Genomic DNA, 18,097 nt, shown 5'->3' on the forward strand with positions numbered 1-18,097 from the left:
TACATGACTACAACCCCCATCCTCCCCCCCTGATAGCAGATGTGTTACATGACTACAACCCCATACTCCCCGATAGCAGTTGTGTGTTACATGACTACAACCCCCATCCTCCCCGATAGCAGGTGTGTTACATGACTACAACCCCCATCCTCCCCGATAGCAGTTGTTACATGACTACAACCCCCATCCTCCCCCCTGATAGTAGTTGTGTGTTACATGACTACAACCCCCATCCTCCCCCCTGATAGCAGTTGTGTGTTACATGACTACAACCCCCATCCTCCCCCCTGATAGCAGTTGTGTGTTACATGACTACAACCCCCATCCTCCCCCCTGATAGCAGTTGTGTGTTACATGACTACTTCCTCCATCACCCCCCTGATATCTAAAGTGTGTGTTACATGACTACAACCCCCATCCCTGATAGCTGAAGTGTTATTGTCCATACTACCTGTCACCTTCCTGATCAAGCACGGTAAACCGAGCAAGCGCAGAAACCACCCAGTTCAGTACCACATAAAAACATGGTACTAAATAAAACTACAGATCGCGGCGCAAAAAATGCCCCCTGACCCCCCAGCCAGACAGGCGAAGATAAAAAAAAAAAAAAAGTGAGGCAGAGTTGGGCAAGTTTTTATTTATTTTAAATAATGGGGACTTTATTTTTAAAGTAATAAAATTAGGAGAACATAAATTGGTTCGTACTGACCTGAACCTGGGGGTGGGGGGGTGTCATTTCTATTCTTGTGGGGGTTTTTTTGTTTCTTAAATATAATTTATTAAGTATCGAATTGGTATCGAGCATTGAAAAAAAAAAGCTGGTACTGGTATCGATCTCAAAATTCTGGTATCGTGACATCACTACCTGTGGATGGAAGCCTGCCTTGGCAAGCCCTTGTCATGATCGCAATACTCGTACCTTAAATTAGACATTGACAAAAAGGGGCCACCCTGGTATTTCCCTATTTATGTTCCAATACTCGCAACTGAGTGGGACTTAAGGGGCTATTTATCAGGGTGGTGTGGTGCTCTCCCTATCATGGAGGCATCCCGTGGCAACAGGCTAGAGATATCTGGCTATCCCATGTATTGAGACTCCCAACCGAGGCTCCATGGACTCTTGTTTTGCATATTTAAATTTTTGGGGGCATCAGTGGAGACTCTTGATTGAGTACTTCATTGGAGTTCTTTCACTGTTCTCCTTGAGTTCAGTGATTACTGTGTTTTGTTGGTATTCCTGGCTTTGGCTTCAAATCTTTGGCTTCGGTATGTGGATGACGTCAGCATGCTGTGGATGGGAGATAAGAAATCATTGGAGAAGTATGTTCAATACTTAAATTCGTGACATTCACTTATTGAATTTTCATTTGACAGTCATGAAAATGAAGCCAATTACCTAGATGTGGAATAAGGAGAGATGTAGACAATAAGATCATGACTACTCTCTTCTTAGCCAACAGATAAGAATAATGTTACTCAGAAGTAGTTGCCATGCCCCCAAAATGTTTAAAGGGATTTCTGAGGGAAAATTTAAAAGAATTAAATGTATTAGTAGTAGAACATAAATAAAGAATAGCCAGTTTGTCTATTTACGCAGAAAAACTTTAGCTAATCATATTGTTAGGGCAGACATTAAAAAGAAAAAAGGTAGTAGGTAAACAAGGTAGGGCTGGTCTATATAGTACAGACATCCAGAATGAATAAGATCAGAAACCAGCATTGCATGCCATTTTGCAGAATTTAGACAAAATGTAAGTGAGTTAAAATCGATGATTTTGGAAGAAATTGAGGGTGAGAATAAAATGCAGGTCCAGTCTCGCCTCTTAAAGAAAGAGGGGTTTTTTGGATCCAGCTGATGGAATCGCTGTCCAAGAGGAGTGAACAAGGTTTGTCATTTTAGTGTATTTCTGTAGCTTCCATTCTCTAAGGGCCACATGTATCATCCGGCGAACGGATGATTTTCGGCGGAAAGTGCCGATTTGCGTATTTTTTTATTCGCAAATGGCCGATTTGCGAATAAAATATTCGCAAATCGGCACTTTCCGCCGAGTACGCCAGGGGGGCGGAAAGGGGGCGTGTAGTGGGCGGAACGGAGGGCGCGGACTCAGAGTCCGCACGATTTACCATCCGTTCCGCCCAAATGTACGCCGAAAACCTACTCCAGTCCTCAGCTGGCGTAGGTTTTCGGCGGTGCGCACCGGCGTGCACGGGATTTATGTAGAGGCAGTCCGCCTCTACATAAATCTCCATAGCGCCGGAGCATTTATAAGTCCGGCGTAAAAAACGCCGGACTTAATAAATGCCACCCTAAGTGTTTACAAAGGATAAGGATGCGCAAGGTGTTATGGTAATTATTTATGTAGAATTTAAATTGCACTAATGTATTCCTTTGTATCTGCAGCTTGTAAAGTCTTGCAATACTTTCTAGCTTTTTATACTGGTGGTGGGTTGATTATGTGATGCTTGAGACAGTAGAGTTATTCTCAAAGCATTACAATCATCTGCATTGGCACCCTTCTGAGATGACAGCAGCTTAATTAAAATTGAGCAACCATGGACTATTATTCTCGTTGTCAACGGCTGAATTATTGCGCAAAATTGGATAAATATATAAACTAGAGATGAGCGAACCTCGAGCATGCTCAAGTCGATCCGAACCCGAACTTTCGGCATTTGATTAGCGGTGGCTGCTGAAGTTGGATAAAGCCCTAAGGCTATGTGGAAAACATGGATATAGTCATTGGCTGTATCCATGTTTTCCAGACAACCTTAGAGCTTTATCAGTTTAGCAGCCCCCGCTAATCAAATGCCGAACGCTCGGGTTCGGATCGAATCGAACCCGGTTTGCTCATCTCTAATATAAACGCATGAAAAACGCAGTGTATATATTATCTCTGTTGGGATTCCACGAGGTTGCAAGCCTTCGTTCACAATGTGATACAAGAAAAATAAGCATTGTGTATATGGTATTTGCCTGAGAGGGAAGTCACCATGCAGGAGCTGCTCTTCTCCTCCTAGACTGCTTTTAGTATAAAGCATATTGGGGTGTGCACTTGGGGATGCCATCTTATTGGGGGTGATCCAAGCTCCTGTGCAGTAACATCTTCCCTCCTCAGACAGGCGATGTGTCTCCTATGCAGCTGAGTGTGGCAGGCGCCTGGAAAGGGAGGATATCACTGTGCAGGGGCACGGTTTAGGGCAGGGATTCCGGTCATTATGACAGGAGTCCCCGCTCCCTTACAGTCAGTAGTGACGTACGATGCACCACTACTTACTGCTAGTCTTTACACTCTGTGGGCCGGGGACACAGCACCAGACAGATGGAGTGTAAAAAAGCGATTAAACACATTTACATTGTACTTTGTTCCCTATGGGAACAAACATCTCGGTTCTCCAACTGTTTGGTAGAGATGAGCGAACTGCTCGGACTTTTGGTTTGAAAGCAGTTCGCTCTCTCATCATGCCTTTGATCCCGGCCGCATTCTTGCGCTCACGGGAATATGCAGCCAGGATATTCCTGGGAATCCCTGTTGAATTCCCTGGAATATCCTGGCCGCATATTCGCAGGAGCGCAAGTATGCGGCCGGTATCAAAAGCATGATGAGAGAGCGCCGATGCCGTCGGACCAAAAGCCCCACGGTCCGCTCATGTCTACTGTTTGGTTCTGGAGCAGCCTTCCAGAGGAATTACTGTAGAGGAATTAGTGTGTACATATATATATATATATATATATATATACATACTGTTTTATGCAGATGGGGCAGCCCTGATGTATACATGTTACACACACCTATGGATACCCCTGCAGCAGTCAGCAAACTGAAAGGACTCAAAACTCAGAGCTGACCTATCAATGGGACAGAACTATTTCTGTTGCCTGAATGAACCAAACCCAAATGATGAACTCATATGGGACTTCTGCCTGGGGCTTCCTCACCTCAGAGAGTCCATAGGCCAGACAGTCCATTCAGGAACAGACAGAGCCCAGGTGCTTAGTGTGACCCCAGCCTAAAATACAAAACCTAAATAAAACGCACTATGAACACTGCCTAACACGCAGAAACGCAAAGGCATCCCGGATTACACTACCGCCGTACAGCCCCCACAAGCCTCCTCGCCCTGAGCGCTCAGCATCCCCTGAGAACCGCACAGGACGAGGAATCCTGCAGCACAATCACCACAGCAAAGAGAAGCGATAGCTCACTTCCGGCCCAAGCCAGTTGCGCGCATGCGCACAGAGAGGCGGTCTACGCCCCGCCCCTCCGCTCTGATTGGCTGACGGCGCTGTTGAGGAAGAAGCCTCGTCCTGTCAGAGCGGAGCCCGCCGCACAATGCCGCGCCCGACTTAGACTGTGAAGAAAAAAAAAAAAAGAGGGAGGAAAAAAAAAAAAAAAAAAAGAAGCCGCCCAGCAGCAGAGGAAGGAGAGAGGAGCGAGCGGCAGCAGTGACGCGGCGGAGGTGTAGTTTGACGCGGTGTGTTACGTGGTGGGGAAGAGAATAAAAAAAGCCCAGCGAGATCCCAGCCGCGAACGAAAGCAGTGACGGAGGAGAGGCAGTGTAACCCGGTAAGAGGAAGGAGGAGGAGAGGGAGAGGCTGGAGGAGAGACGTGCAGCAGGCCGCAGCCCCGGGCTGGCCCCGCACACACACACGGCCACCTCACAGCCGGCTCCCGGGACCACTTTCTGCCTTTTCCCGACATTTGTTATTTTCTTTTTTTTTCCTTTCCCCGATGGTTTCCGTGTAAATGTGCGAGCGAGCCGGAGCCCAGGCCGGAGCCCCGCCGCCCCGAGCTGTGCGGAGAGACGGAGCCGCGAAACAAAGGATAATGGCGGCGGCGGTGGCGGCCTGAGCCGGGGGTGTACCAGGCGGTGCGGGGGGCACCGGGAGCGGGGCGCACACCCGGCCGGGCCCCGCCGCTACTGCCCCCTGTGTGGCGGGCGGGCCCGGTGCCTCCGCGGCTCCTTGTCTCTGCTCCTGTACACATTCGCCCCCTTTCCCCGGTGTGTCCCCGGTGTCTGCCCTGCAGCCGCCCGTGTCCGTGGGGCCGGGGCCCGTCATATTGCCAGGGCGAGGTTGGTCACTTCTGGTTTTATATTTTTGTTTTCCCTCCGAAAATGTAAGATCAGGATTCCGCCAATCTGTCCCTGGGAATGTGCCCGGCTCCACAGACCCCACTGGCTGTCACTCATCCTGACAGTGCTGCTGGGGCGATCTACTGTGTATATAGTGCTCCATCCTATACTGTGGTGACTAGTGCCTCTCCCATAGACATCAATAAATGCCTTGCCTGCACTCCCCATTGTCCAGTGCCATTCTTGTGCCACAGAGGACTGTGCTCGGCCCCCAGGCCACAGATTTCTAGTATCTCTACCTCTCACAACTACAATTCTCATCATATCCAGACCGCCGAAGGCCATCAGCTGCTTGTGCATGATGGGAGTTGTAGTTTAGCATCTGCTGAAGCCTCTACAGGTTGGGGAGGGAGTATGAATTGACAAGTAGGTGTAGAGCAATGAAAGAAAAGCTTCTAGCAACCCTGGGAAGACCTGAGGAGCAGCAATGGCCAGGTGCATATGCAGTTATAGTTGTCTTTTCAGGTTACTTTCAGTAGAGGTTGTCATTGCCTGGCTATTACTAACATCACAATGTGGATGATGGTGGACAGATTTCCCTATGCCGGATATTACAATCCTCCCCACCCCTAGACCACCCCTTTGTCAGTAAGGAGGTTCCAGGTTTGGTGTTTCTGCATAGTCAATAGGGTGGTGGGCTTATTAGCACTAGAGATGCACAAATTGAATTTGGTTTCAATAAAAAAAAAAAATAAAATAAAAATTTAGTTTTTTCAGATTTGGGTTCAAATTTTTGTGAGTTGTTTTGGGTTGATTCCGGCCCTGCTCCTGTACAGTGACTGGCACCAGGTATGCGGAGATGTATTTATGGCAGATGTTTCTCCTTGCATTTGTTGGCTGATGCTTTGAATCTGGCCTAGCTGATCCATGTACTGATCAGGAGCAGGAATTCCTACCTTTAGGGTATGTTCACACTGAGTAAAATCGGTGTAAGTCTATTAAGGAGCTCTCCGCCGCAGAATCCCACCTGCCTCAGGGTCCCACAGTGTCTTTTTGCGGGGTGTGGAGGCGCGTGAGCCCTCCTATAGACAGGTGGGATTCCCTAGCGGAGAGTTCCGCTGCAAAATTACGCCAATTTTACTTTGTGTGAACATACTCTTAGGGGGCATTCACACATTCTGTGCCTGGTCTGTAAATAGAGATCATGTGCTACGTGCTCAGAGCTTCCGGCAGCATGAATAATGATGATGCCAGGAGCTTGAAAACAGTTTAAATCTTCGCTACAGTCAGTGCAAGGATTTAAATTTCCAGAGCTCCTGGCATCATAATGATACACAATGCCGGAGCTCTGAACACCATTCTGTAGCACATGATCTGTATTTGCGGACCGCACACGTTGAGGTAGGAATTCGGGCATTCCGTGTAGCACATTTCTATGCATGGACCGTAATCACAGAAGATGTTAGACAGGAGTCCCTGCTCACTTACATATTTTGTTTGGAACATTGAAGCACTTACTAATCCATATTAAGTTTTGATTTGGACCTGAAATGAATTGTGAAATTTGCTCATCCCTAATAAACACCCTGTTAGGGGCAGATATTTCCCATAAAAATATGTTCAAGATCTCCTCATGAAAAAGGAAGGAGGCCTTTACTGTGATTATCTCCATGCATTGTCTAGAAGGTTTTGCCTGTAGGGGGACTTTTGTCTACTATTTTTGGTAAATCTACTCTATCGTGGAGCTGTGATACCTCTTTGTGAATAAAGCATTACTTAATCGGAACCTGTCGAGCATTATGTTGCTTTAACCTTGGTAGGCATGAAATAGAATCAGTCTCTGGGTTTACAGTCTATTAAGGATCTGTTCACATCACAATTTAACACTACTTTAAATATATACATCAGCTCCCCTTGACTGGTGATGTAGAGATAGAGTTTACACGCAGATTTATCTGACAGATTGTTGAAGCCAAAGCCAGGAATGAATTTGAAAAAAGAGAAGAAATTAGTCAATGACCTGTTCTCTTTTATGGCATGGTCTCCTTTTATGTATTATGTTCCTGGCTTTGGCTTCACAAGTCTGTCTGTGTAAACACACCCTTAGGGTCTTGCCCTATACGGCGCCAGTCTTTTAGATTGGCACTCCTTTTAAGAAGCCTATAAATGGGTCAGCTGTCCCTTAGGGTCACTCAGTCACTGGGTCATTGGTGTGGCTCTTCTCATTGTTGTTGGCCCCACATCCCTCTGTTTTCACATGGCAATTTGTAGCCAACAAATTACTTTAGATATATATTTTCTCCCACCAAAGCAATGCAGTCAGATGATCACTGGGCCTGTTACACAGGGCAGTATCACAGCCTATTTGGCTAATGGTCAGTTCATGTAATAGGGCTTTCTTCTAAAAGGCTGCAGTGTTAGGGTAGGTCCACCCAACAAAATCTGCCCGGATAAGTTCCTCCGGATTCCGTGGCTCGTACCCATTCACGGCGGCAAGCATATTCGCCTGTTCCATAGACATCATTCTATGGCTGGGTGGGTCCCACCGAAAGAACTGACGTGTCTATTCTTTCGGCAGAACGCGGAATCGGCCCGGCCATAGAATGGTGACTAAGGAGCCGGCGGATATGCGCACCACCATGAACGGGTACGAGCCATGGAATCCACCTGAACTTACAGAGCAATCTTAATTTTGACTTCTTAGAAACATGGCTTTCAGTCCCTGGGGTGGTCCCCGTCGTATTCTGCTTGCCCCTCTGAGCTTGATTAATAGTCCTACCTATGAAATGCTCTACCAGAGGGACAGGGGGAAGCCAGCTGGGAACACACCCAATGACTTGGTGTCCCATTTTCCACCAGTCTTAAAGGGAACCTGTCACACAGGGCTCTGCATACATACCGCCTCCTGCGTGTCCTGGTGGCTGATTCAGCCGCCACGATCTGGCTGTCGGCCCATCGTCATGCTCAATATGTAAATGAGCAGAGAAGAGTCCGATGGCTATAGGAATTCACTGCTCTAGTATCACTATGGCCATCACTCATCTCTGCTCTGTGGGGCCCCTGTCCAGGGATGGGGTGGGTTCAGGGGGCTGCCCTGGGTGACAGGTTTCCTTTCAACTGTGATTACTCTGAGTGAATCCTGGACTTACAGTATGTCTCTGACTTGGGCAGCATGAAACTCTTGATAGTCTCCCTGTGAAATGTTCACAGTACCGATGTCTTAACTTGAACAAAGGGAAAACTCTATCTAGTTTAACAGCACTTATGTCAATTCATTTCTCACTACCACTTGGTGTCTTATATTTATTTTTAACTAAATTACAATAAAGTTAAAAACAACAATGCTCTGGTTTTATTTTTGTATCTGTGTTACTTCCTTTTAGGCGGGAGAAGTATTTCTGTAGGTTGAAGCTGTGACTAGATGAAGGGTGTTCCATAAATTCCAAATAAGCCGCAAGCACAGTTTTTTTTTTTTTTTTTTTTCCTTCCACTCCTGTAGGCTATGTATTACTTACAAGCAAGTTATGTGTATTACTGTACACTCCCACTCTGAGGTGATGGCTTCTGCCAGAAGAAAAAGCTGAGAAGCCTATTTGCTCTGGGCTTCTTTATACATTATGTAAACCCCATGTACTATGGATAAATAAAACACAGCAAGGCAGGCATGTATTTTATTCTATTTTTATCCAACATCAATAATTTTTTATTTTGGAGCAGAACAGCAACCTGTATTGTAGAGAAGCTGTCATTTATTTCAGTATAACTCCACTATAGAGACACAGCAGTGTGTAGAGATGGGCAATGCGTTGTGGTGTGGGGATATACTCATATGCCGAAGGCTGTTATGGGATTTGTGTCTGGCATGTATCTCATTCACTGATGCCATTTTGTTTTTTCTGCCTCCAGTAATATAAATATATATTTATATATATATATATATATATATATATATATATATATATATATATATATATATATATTATTTTTTGTGTGCCCCCCCCCCCCCCATGTTTTAGGAACAGAAAACAAGAGAAGGAACAATACAACAGTCAACACTTAGGTGGGAATTTATCATGGGTTTTACATAGGTCTTTTTACATAAAGTTACACATTTTTGCGCAGTCGCTTTATTGCCTAATTTGCGGCTTTTCTCAAGTTTACACTGCTCACATCTGTCAATAGTAAAGTTCTATTTTTGCAGGTCGTGGCACATTTAAAGGGGTAGTGCAGCGCTCAGCAATTATTCACAGAATAACACACATTACAAAGTTATACAACTTTGTAATGTATGTTATGTCTGTGAATGACCCCCTTCCCCGTGTCCCACCACCCCCACTCGTGTACCCGGAAGTGTGGTGCATTATACATACCTGATCCGGGTCGTGCCCATCCACCATCTTGTGGCAAGACGTCATCTTCTGGAGGCCGGCCGAACAGCTCCTGCCGTCCCTGATGCCGACCCCGCTCTGCCGCATCATGACTGTGCTCAGTCGCGATTGGCTGAGCACAGTTATGCTCAGCCAATCGCGGCTGAGCATCTGATGACGCTGCAGAGGGTGGCCGGCACTAGGGACAGTCGGAGGTGTTCGGCCGTCCGTCCGAAGAGGACGTCATTGTGTGAAGATCGGAGACGGGGGTCGACACGCGTCAGGTGCACCACATAATGCACCACACTTCCGGGTACACGGGCGGGGTTGGTGGGACACGAGGAAGGGGGCCATTCACAGACATAGCATACATTACGAAGTTGCATAACTTTGTAATGTGTGTTGTTCTGTGAATAATTGCTGAGCGCCGCACTACCCCTTTAACAGATGCTATTTTTTCTAAAAGGCCTAAAAGCACTTCGGTCTGGACAACACTTGCATAATAAAATCAAAGGCATCTCATCTTTGTGAACTAGAACGTCTCTGCGGTTGGGCTAAATTTATGACAATCCATGCACCATTTTGAGAAATTTGGTGCACAGAAAACAAACGCATTTATGAGTGCAGTGCCTTGGATTACGAGCTTAATTTGTTACGGGACCACGATTGTAATCCAAATCTACTCTTATACCAATGCAAATTTTCCCATAAGAAATCACTGATATGCAGACAATTGGTTCCATACCCCCATAACAATTATTTTTGTTTTATTCTGAATAAAAGTTACTGCACAGTATAGCATTAAGCATGTGGAGTATAATGTATAGTATGTGCATAAACCTAAAAAAAAAAAAAAAGCAGCAGTTTGTAGATACAGAATGGAGATGCAGATTCCCATAATGCAGTAACGTAATGCAACAGGCTAGAATAGACAAGCAGGGCTGCTTTCAGAGGTCTGTATGGTCATATGACAGCAGTGTGTGTGTGGGGGGGGGGGGGGTATTCAGCATGGACCAGGAAATGAGAATCACAGAGCTGTGCAAGAGGGCAGAGACAGAAACTTTAGATACAGCAGTATGAATGGCTGAGTGTAAGTGCAGGCACATTATAGCAGCAGTGTGTATAGCTGAGTGTGAGTGCAGGCACATTGTAGCATTGTAGAGAAAGAGGGAATGAGCAGGACATATGTGGGCACAGTATAGCAGCACTCTCTGACCGGGAAAGAGGGGTTACAGCTATGGAGAGATTACCTCCACAGTCCTGTCCCCTGATGAAAGCCCCAGTCTGAAGTGGATCTGCTATGATTTGGAAGGTGAGGGAGACTTCCTGGGTCAGAGTACAGTGCTGTAGACCCCACTATGCATGCCATGCCCCTCCCACTCAGTACAGGGAGCTCTTAAACCAACTTTGAAAAACTGTGAGCTCTTCTTGCAAAATGATCTTTATCCAAGTTACTCTTAAACCAAGGTATCATTGTACTTTAATTCCCCCTTTATGCTTTTATTAACATTAGCATTAGATAAACACAACCACTTTCTTCCAGAGACAACACAACTCAGCTCCAGTTCAGGTTTGGTTTGCAATAAGGCTCCTTACACTAATGAAACTGAGTTGCAGGAGACTGGACTGAACACAAGAGTGGTGCTGTCTCTGGAAGAATGTGGCCATGCTTTTTTTTACCTGGAAAACCCCTTTAAAGAAGAAGTCCGTTACAAATGTTTTAATAAAGTAATGTATTGCCCCCCAAAAGTTATACAAATCACCAATATACACATATTACAGGAAATGCTTATAAAGTGCTTTTTCCCTGTACTTACTACTGTATCAGGGCTTCACTTCCTTGATAAAATAGTGATGTCACGACCCGACTCCCAGAGATCTGCGGGCTGTGGCTGCTGGAGAGGATGATGACAGAGGGACACAGGGCACTGGAGGGACACTGAGCACCCCTCTGCCATCATCCTCTCCAGCTGACACAGCTGACACAGCTCTGGGAGTTGGGTCGTGACATCACCATGTTATCCAGGAAGTGAAGCCTTGATGCAGTAGTAAGTGCAGGGAAAAAAGCACTTTATGTGCATTTCCCGTAATAAGTGTACATTGGCGATTTGTATAACTTTTGGGGGGCAATACAATACGTTAATAAAAAGTTTTGCCGGACTTCTCCTTTAATGATTACTGGCCATACACTATGGATTTTGGATGCTAAAATTCTGCTTACCATCTGTACCTTCATAACATTAGCTGGTATGACAGACATAATGGGGATCTGTTTAAAATGTATATGCAATTTGGGTTTGTTCGTTTTTTTGTCTTTTCCAGATGCTGTAATTGGAAAGGTTATATAAAGTTAATCAAAGTATTGGTCCTTCACAGCTTTCTATCTTATAAGAATCTGCTGTATAACACAAAAGTCGAAATATTCTAGAAAAGACAGCTGGCTACAGACACTAGTTATGTTGGTGGCACAATAAAAGTAAGCATACTTGGCATGGTGCAATGTGAAAAATTAAGGCCCTATTACACAAAACAATCATCGGCCCTGTGTTATAGAAGACACCAATCAGCTGACATGAACAATGTCGGCTGATTGTTGCTGTCGTTTGTCTTTCAACATGTTGAAAGATAAACGACTAATATAGCAGCGATCTGCTGCCGTCGCTCCTTGGAATAGGAGTGGCAGCAGCAGACCGCTGCTATGGTCTGCCTGGACGATCTAGCGATCACCTGTGCAGCCTCCCGCGCCCCCCATTCTCTCACCCACTCGCTGCTGACGCGTGCTATAGCAGCGGCAGCGAGCGGGGAATGAGGAGCAAGCGAGCAATTTGGAGTGAAGCCCCATGTAATAGGGGCTTTACTCCAAATGACTAATGATTTAAATAATGGTGGATTTCAGTGACAGACTAATTGATGTATATGGGGGTAGCATGATTTTCTAATCAAAAGATCAGGTGTATAAGATTCAAAAATGCCAGTCCTTTTATCTTCCTGGCATGTTAGCTTGACAGCAGTGACTAGCTGTTGGGGGTCCTCCTTCCCCTATTACTGTAACCATGCATGCTCAATCTTTGTTCTGCTGGTAATGCAAAGTGTAAACTTCCATGCAATCTATACATTGTGATTCAGAATGGGGAACATGGTGAAAAGCATCACAACAACCTGTTCCCAAACTAAGAGCTTCTATTTCCTGTATATCTCCACAGAATATCTGCTACTGTGCATGGTACCATTCAGGAGCAAGAAGGGATAACTGAGGCATTCTTCTTGATATGTGTATATTAAAAGTGATCTGTCACTCGGTGTATGATGCTTAAATGAGGGCAGATTAAACTAGTGACAGAAATGCTGAACAGATCAGTGTATTACATTCATATTGTTCAGCCGTTCTCCTAATATGCAGGAGAATAGGATTCTTGCCTCACCCCTTACCCTGCCCTCCAGCTGCTGATTGACAGGTGACTGCCTATACACAGCATAGATAGGTAACTGCCAATCAGCAGCTGGTGGACGGAGTTTTCTGCAGTTCATGAATATCCAGGATCACTGGGCTCATGGACATAATGGAGAGAGTTACTTATTGTCCATGTTATTCATTAGGATATCTCTGAATCAGCTGCACAAAACAATGTGATACATCATTCTGTTCAGCTTCTTTGTCACTACTTTATGCTACCCTGTGATAGGACAGCATAAACCCGCTGACAGTCTCTTTAAATAAAATGGGGGAGATTTGTCAAGCTGTCTTTATTTTGTCATAGCAACCAATCACAGGTCAACTTTAGTTTCTCATATTGCTCTGGTAAAATAAAAGCTTCATAGTAATGGCCATGATTGTGCAAAGAACGTCTGTAATTTTGTAGTGGCCTTTATGTGGCGTCAAGAAGGCTCTGTAGTATATTATGTTTGTAAAAATGCATTAAAAATGTCTCAAGATCTCGTAACAGTGTAACAACATAATGCCAGGGTTTCTGTAACAGGCAGCAAAGACAAAACAGGTAAAGCCATATACTTGTGTGTACTGTTAATGATTGCATCTACAAACAATTATCTACATTGTACAGAACAGGGAGCACAGCTACCTTCTTGCAAAACAGCACTACTCCTGTCTCCAGGTTTTGTGTGGTGTTGCAGTTAAGCTTTATTCACTTTAATAGGACTGAGCTGCAAAACCACAACCAAACTAGAGACAAAAGTGGTGTCGTTTTTGGATAAAAGCAACCATGTTTTTCTAACCCCTTTAACTATTTGCGTCCCATGATGTATCTCGTACGACATGGTGGCGCAAGGGGGGTTTAGAGAGGGGTCCAGGCAGGATCACGCTCTGAATGGCGCCGCTCCTGGCTGCTATCTGCAGCTGGGACGAGCCTCTATTAGCTGGTGCGGTCCAGTCAAGAAGTCTGGAAAAAAATTTTTTATTTAAGTATTGAATTGTCACTCAAGTTAAACAAATTACCAATATACACTTATTACAGGAAATGCACATAAAGTGCTTCTTTCCCTGCACTTACTACTACATCAAGGCTTTTGTTCCTGGATAAAATGGTGATGTCACCACCCGCTGTAACTCCCAGAGCTGGCTGTGTGGTGGCTGCTGGAAAGGGGCGCCGGAACAATGAGCATCCCCCTGCCATCATCCTCTCCAGCAGCCATAGCCCAAATAACATTCACTTTTCTGCCCGAGCCAGGCCTCAGTGGCGCAATGACGTCCCGGCTCGGCAGTACATTGCTCTGGGCTGCAGCAGACCAAAGCAATGTATCATTGATCTAATGAATCAGTGCTGTGTACATGCACAACATTGATTTCTGATCACCCGAACTATTAAGTTATTACATTGATCTCGCACAGTAAAAGGTGTATGTGCAAAAAGTGTAACGTGCATTTTTGGTCACATCAAATCCAGAAAAATTGTAAGTGCTCAAAACATTACATATACGCAATATAGGTACCAATAGAAAGTACATCAAGATGTACTTTCAAGATCCATGGTGCAAAAAATTAAGCCTCACACAGCCCCGTAGACCAACAAATAAAATAAAAGCGTTACAAGGATGGTAATAGAACAATTTTAAACACATTACGTTGTTTTTTTTTAAATAGGTTATAATTTTTTTTAAAAGCCTTTCAATAAAATGTTATACAAGTTGCATATTTTAATCGTACTGACATAGAGAACATGGCAGTTTTACTATAGGACGAACTGCGTAAACACCCCATCCCCCACACATTTGACAGCGCAAATTATTTTTTGATTCTAGTTTGTCAGCATATTTTATGGGTCCATTTACACAGAGATTATCTGACAGATTATCTGCCAAAGATTTGAAGCTAAAGCCAGAAACAGACTATAAACAGAGATCGGGTCATAAAGGAAAGCCTGAGATTTCTCTTTTCAAATCCATTCCTGGCTTTGACTTCAGATCTTCATCTGACAGATTATCTGCCAATCTTTCTGTGTAAATGGACCCTAAGGGTCCATTTCCACAGATTATCTGACAGATTCTCTGCCAAAAATTTGAAGCCAAAGCCAGGAATGGATTTGAAAAGGAGAAATCTCAGGCTTTCCTTTATGACCTGATGTCTGTTTTTAGTCTGTTTCTGGCTTTGGCTTCAAATCTTTGGCAGATAAATTGTCTGATAATCTCTGTGTAAATGGATCCTTAGGGGCCTATTCCATGTGAAAGGTAGAGTTCTCTCTATTCCAAGGATCGTTAATCTGCCGGATTCGGCCGATTATCGCTCCTTGGAATAGAGAGAATAATTATCTGATGATCGTGTCATCGGCTGATCGTTCATTTAGGTTCAAACCTAAAATCTAGCAGATCGGGGCTCGTTTACATTGTTGATCGGCCCGTGAAATAGGACCCTTATGGTGCGTTTACACAGACAGATTTATCTGACAGATCTTTGAAGCCAAAATCAGGAACAGACTATTAACAGGGATCAGATCATAAAGGAAGGACTGGGATCTATCCTCTTTTCAAATCCATTCCTGGCTCTGGCTTCCAAAATCTGTCAGATAAATCTTTCTGTGTAAACGCACCATTAGTCTGTCATTGCAATGTACAATTGGTGTCGCAAAAAATGAGGGCTCAATTGGGTCTGTAGGTGAAAAAATGTAAGCGCTATGGCCTTTTTAACATAGAGGAAAAAGCAAAAGTGCAAAAACAAAAATTGGCTTTGTTCCTAAGGGGTTACATATAGATTTAGTATGTGTGAAACCAGCCTAAAATGATAATTGATAAACGCTGACTGCAGGAGTGAATCTGTCATGTTCCAAACTGCTGATACTGTCAGATAGATGTAACCGCAAGCAGACACTCTACCTTTCACATGTCCCTCTGTGAGTTTAGAACAGAGAAAAATGCTTTTTTACAGTGCTAAGTGTCAAGAGACGCTTTCCCAAGCTCCTGATCGGCCACAAGCTGAGCTTCAAGCTGGATAAAGGATAGGAGGGGAAGCAAGAAGGCATTCGAACTTGCAGCACTTTGGGGGAAAATGCTTTGGTAAAGCTCAAAGGCACAAATTATGGCGTGTTTAGACAGATTTATCTGACAGATTTTTTAAGCCAAAGTCAGGAACAGACTATAAAGGAAAGACTGAGATTTCTGCTGTTCTCAAATCCATAACATTTTCTATTTTATAACCTTTCAAGCTCTTAAAGGAGTTGTGCCATGAAGCAAAGTTTAAAAAAATTAGATGTGTACCACATACATACATACATACATACATGTATGTAAAGAAGAGAAGATTTTTCTGTTTTTAGTAAAGTAACTCACATCCCTGTATTGTTTTTTTTCCCCTTGGATTTATTCCCTTCTTGGAATTGCATTTGAATTATGTCTGGCCCACCTTATTGGGTTTAACCCTTAGACGACCCAGGGCGTATAGTTACGCCATGGAAGTCTGTCCCCAGACGACCTAGGGCGTAACTGTACGCCCTGGGTGTTTCTCCCGCTATGAAGCGTGCTCCGGAGCGGATCGCGCTTCATAGCAGGTGGGGGCCAGCTGCAATCAGCAGCTGGGACCTCACTGGTAATGACACGCTGCAGCGATCGTGCTGCCGCGTGTCATTAACCCCTTAATGACCGCAGCGTTTAAGTGTAAGTGACAGGGGGAATCCCCTGTCACTTACCGATCGGGACCCCCGCAGTGTGACTGCGGGGGTCCCGATCGGTAAAACGGACTGCCGGAGGTCTCTCACCTGCCTCCGTGCGGTCCGATCGGCGATCTGCTACACTGAGCCTGCACAGGCAGGCTCAATGAGCAGATCACCGTTAACACTGATCAATGCTATGCCTATGGCATAGCAATGATCAGTGTAAAAATCCAAGTACTGGATGTAAAAGTCCCCCAAAGGGACTTCAAATGTGTTAAAAAAAAAAAAAGTTAAAAACACTAACACACTACCCCAAAACCCCTCCCCCAATAAAAGTTGAAATCACCCCCCTTTCCCATTATATAAATAAAACATATAAAAATAAATAAACATATAATATACCATAGCGTGCGTAATTGTCCGATCTATTAAAATATAACAAGCGTCATTGCGAACGGTAAACAGCGTACACGAAAAGAGGGAAAAAAGTGCACGGATTACCGATTTTGTTACATTATATAGTAAAAAAAATTAATAAAAAGTGATCAAAACGTCCGATCTTCACAAATATGGTATTAATAAAAACTAGAGATCATGGCGGAAAAAATGACACCCCATACAGCCCCATAGGTGAAAAAATAAAACCGTTATAAGCGTCACAATAGTCCCATTTTATTTATAATTGCCAAAAAAAAGGATTTCATTTAAAAAAAATATATAACATTAGAGAATCTGTGTAACCTGCATATGGTTGTGTTCGGGCTGACCTATAGAATAATTGTATCATGTCGCTTTTACCATATAGTGCATTAGGTAGACACAGGAACCCCCCAAACGTTACCATATTGCATTCTTTTTTGCGATTTCACCAATTTATTTCTTCATAAATAATATATTTGGAATTCCATCATACATGTTATGGTAAAGTGAATGACGCCATTACAAAGTACAACTATTCCTGTAACAAATAAGCACTTACATGGCCTGTAGATAAAAAACTGAAAGTGCTGGAGCTCTTAGAAGGGGAGGAGGGAAAAACGATAACACTAAGATCAAAATTTGCGCGGTCCACTGGGTCATTTTGGGCCTGGTCCTCAAAGGGTTAAAGGGTCAAAATGTTATCAAAACAATGCAGGCAGCAGAGGATTACAATATGCTTGTAAATTTGAAATATGTAAAATTTTACATAATACTTAAGCTTAGGCCTAGTTTTCTTGGTCTCGTCAACCCTTTCATTTTGACTTGTCAAACTGTCAGTGACCCAGACTGGCAGCCCACTGAGGGATCAAGTTACATGCTGCTTATAGAAGTCTATGAAGGGGGGTAAAGAGCCATAAGGAACCAGAGACTGCATGAAATTGCATTAAAGGATGAGTCTGGGGTTGTGTGTGTGTGTAATATATATATATATATATATTTTTTTTTTTGAGTCGGGGAGTAGGTGGCTGAACATAACAACATGCACCTGGGTCCAGCACTGGAATCTGCTATCCTCCAGTTCCTGGTCCTCCAGCCATGTCCTGGTCTGAGAGGGGACCTGGGTTATGACAAGTCTGCCCT

The 18,097-nt window shown here is 44.2% G+C and overlaps 1 protein-coding gene and 1 long non-coding RNA gene across 3 annotated transcripts in view; one reads left to right on the forward strand and one right to left on the reverse strand.

Annotated features, from left to right (window-relative positions):
- Positions 1-622: 622 nt before the first annotated feature.
- On the reverse strand, positions 623-4,196 carry LOC138802112 (uncharacterized). The gene is made up of 3 exons (XR_011364690.1): positions 3,938-4,196; positions 1,397-1,518; positions 623-1,288 (listed from the first exon to the last, which is right to left on the reverse strand). It is a non-coding gene; the product is annotated as an uncharacterized lncRNA (long non-coding RNA).
- A 96-nt stretch (positions 4,197-4,292) lies between these two features.
- Positions 4,293-18,097, forward strand: part of CREB1 (cAMP responsive element binding protein 1) — a 41,125-nt gene continuing 27,320 nt past the window's right edge. Inside the window, exon 1 of one of the 2 annotated variants that reach the window (XM_069983469.1) lies at positions 4,293-4,565. The gene's annotated coding sequence lies outside the window, so the exon portion shown is untranslated. The remainder of the gene's footprint in view (positions 4,566-18,097) is intronic. The other variant, XM_069983468.1, reaches the window with a different exon arrangement.

This window comes from Dendropsophus ebraccatus, chromosome 9 (genome assembly GCF_027789765.1).
Source record: "Dendropsophus ebraccatus isolate aDenEbr1 chromosome 9, aDenEbr1.pat, whole genome shotgun sequence".
Taxonomy (NCBI): domain Eukaryota; kingdom Metazoa; phylum Chordata; class Amphibia; order Anura; family Hylidae; genus Dendropsophus; species Dendropsophus ebraccatus.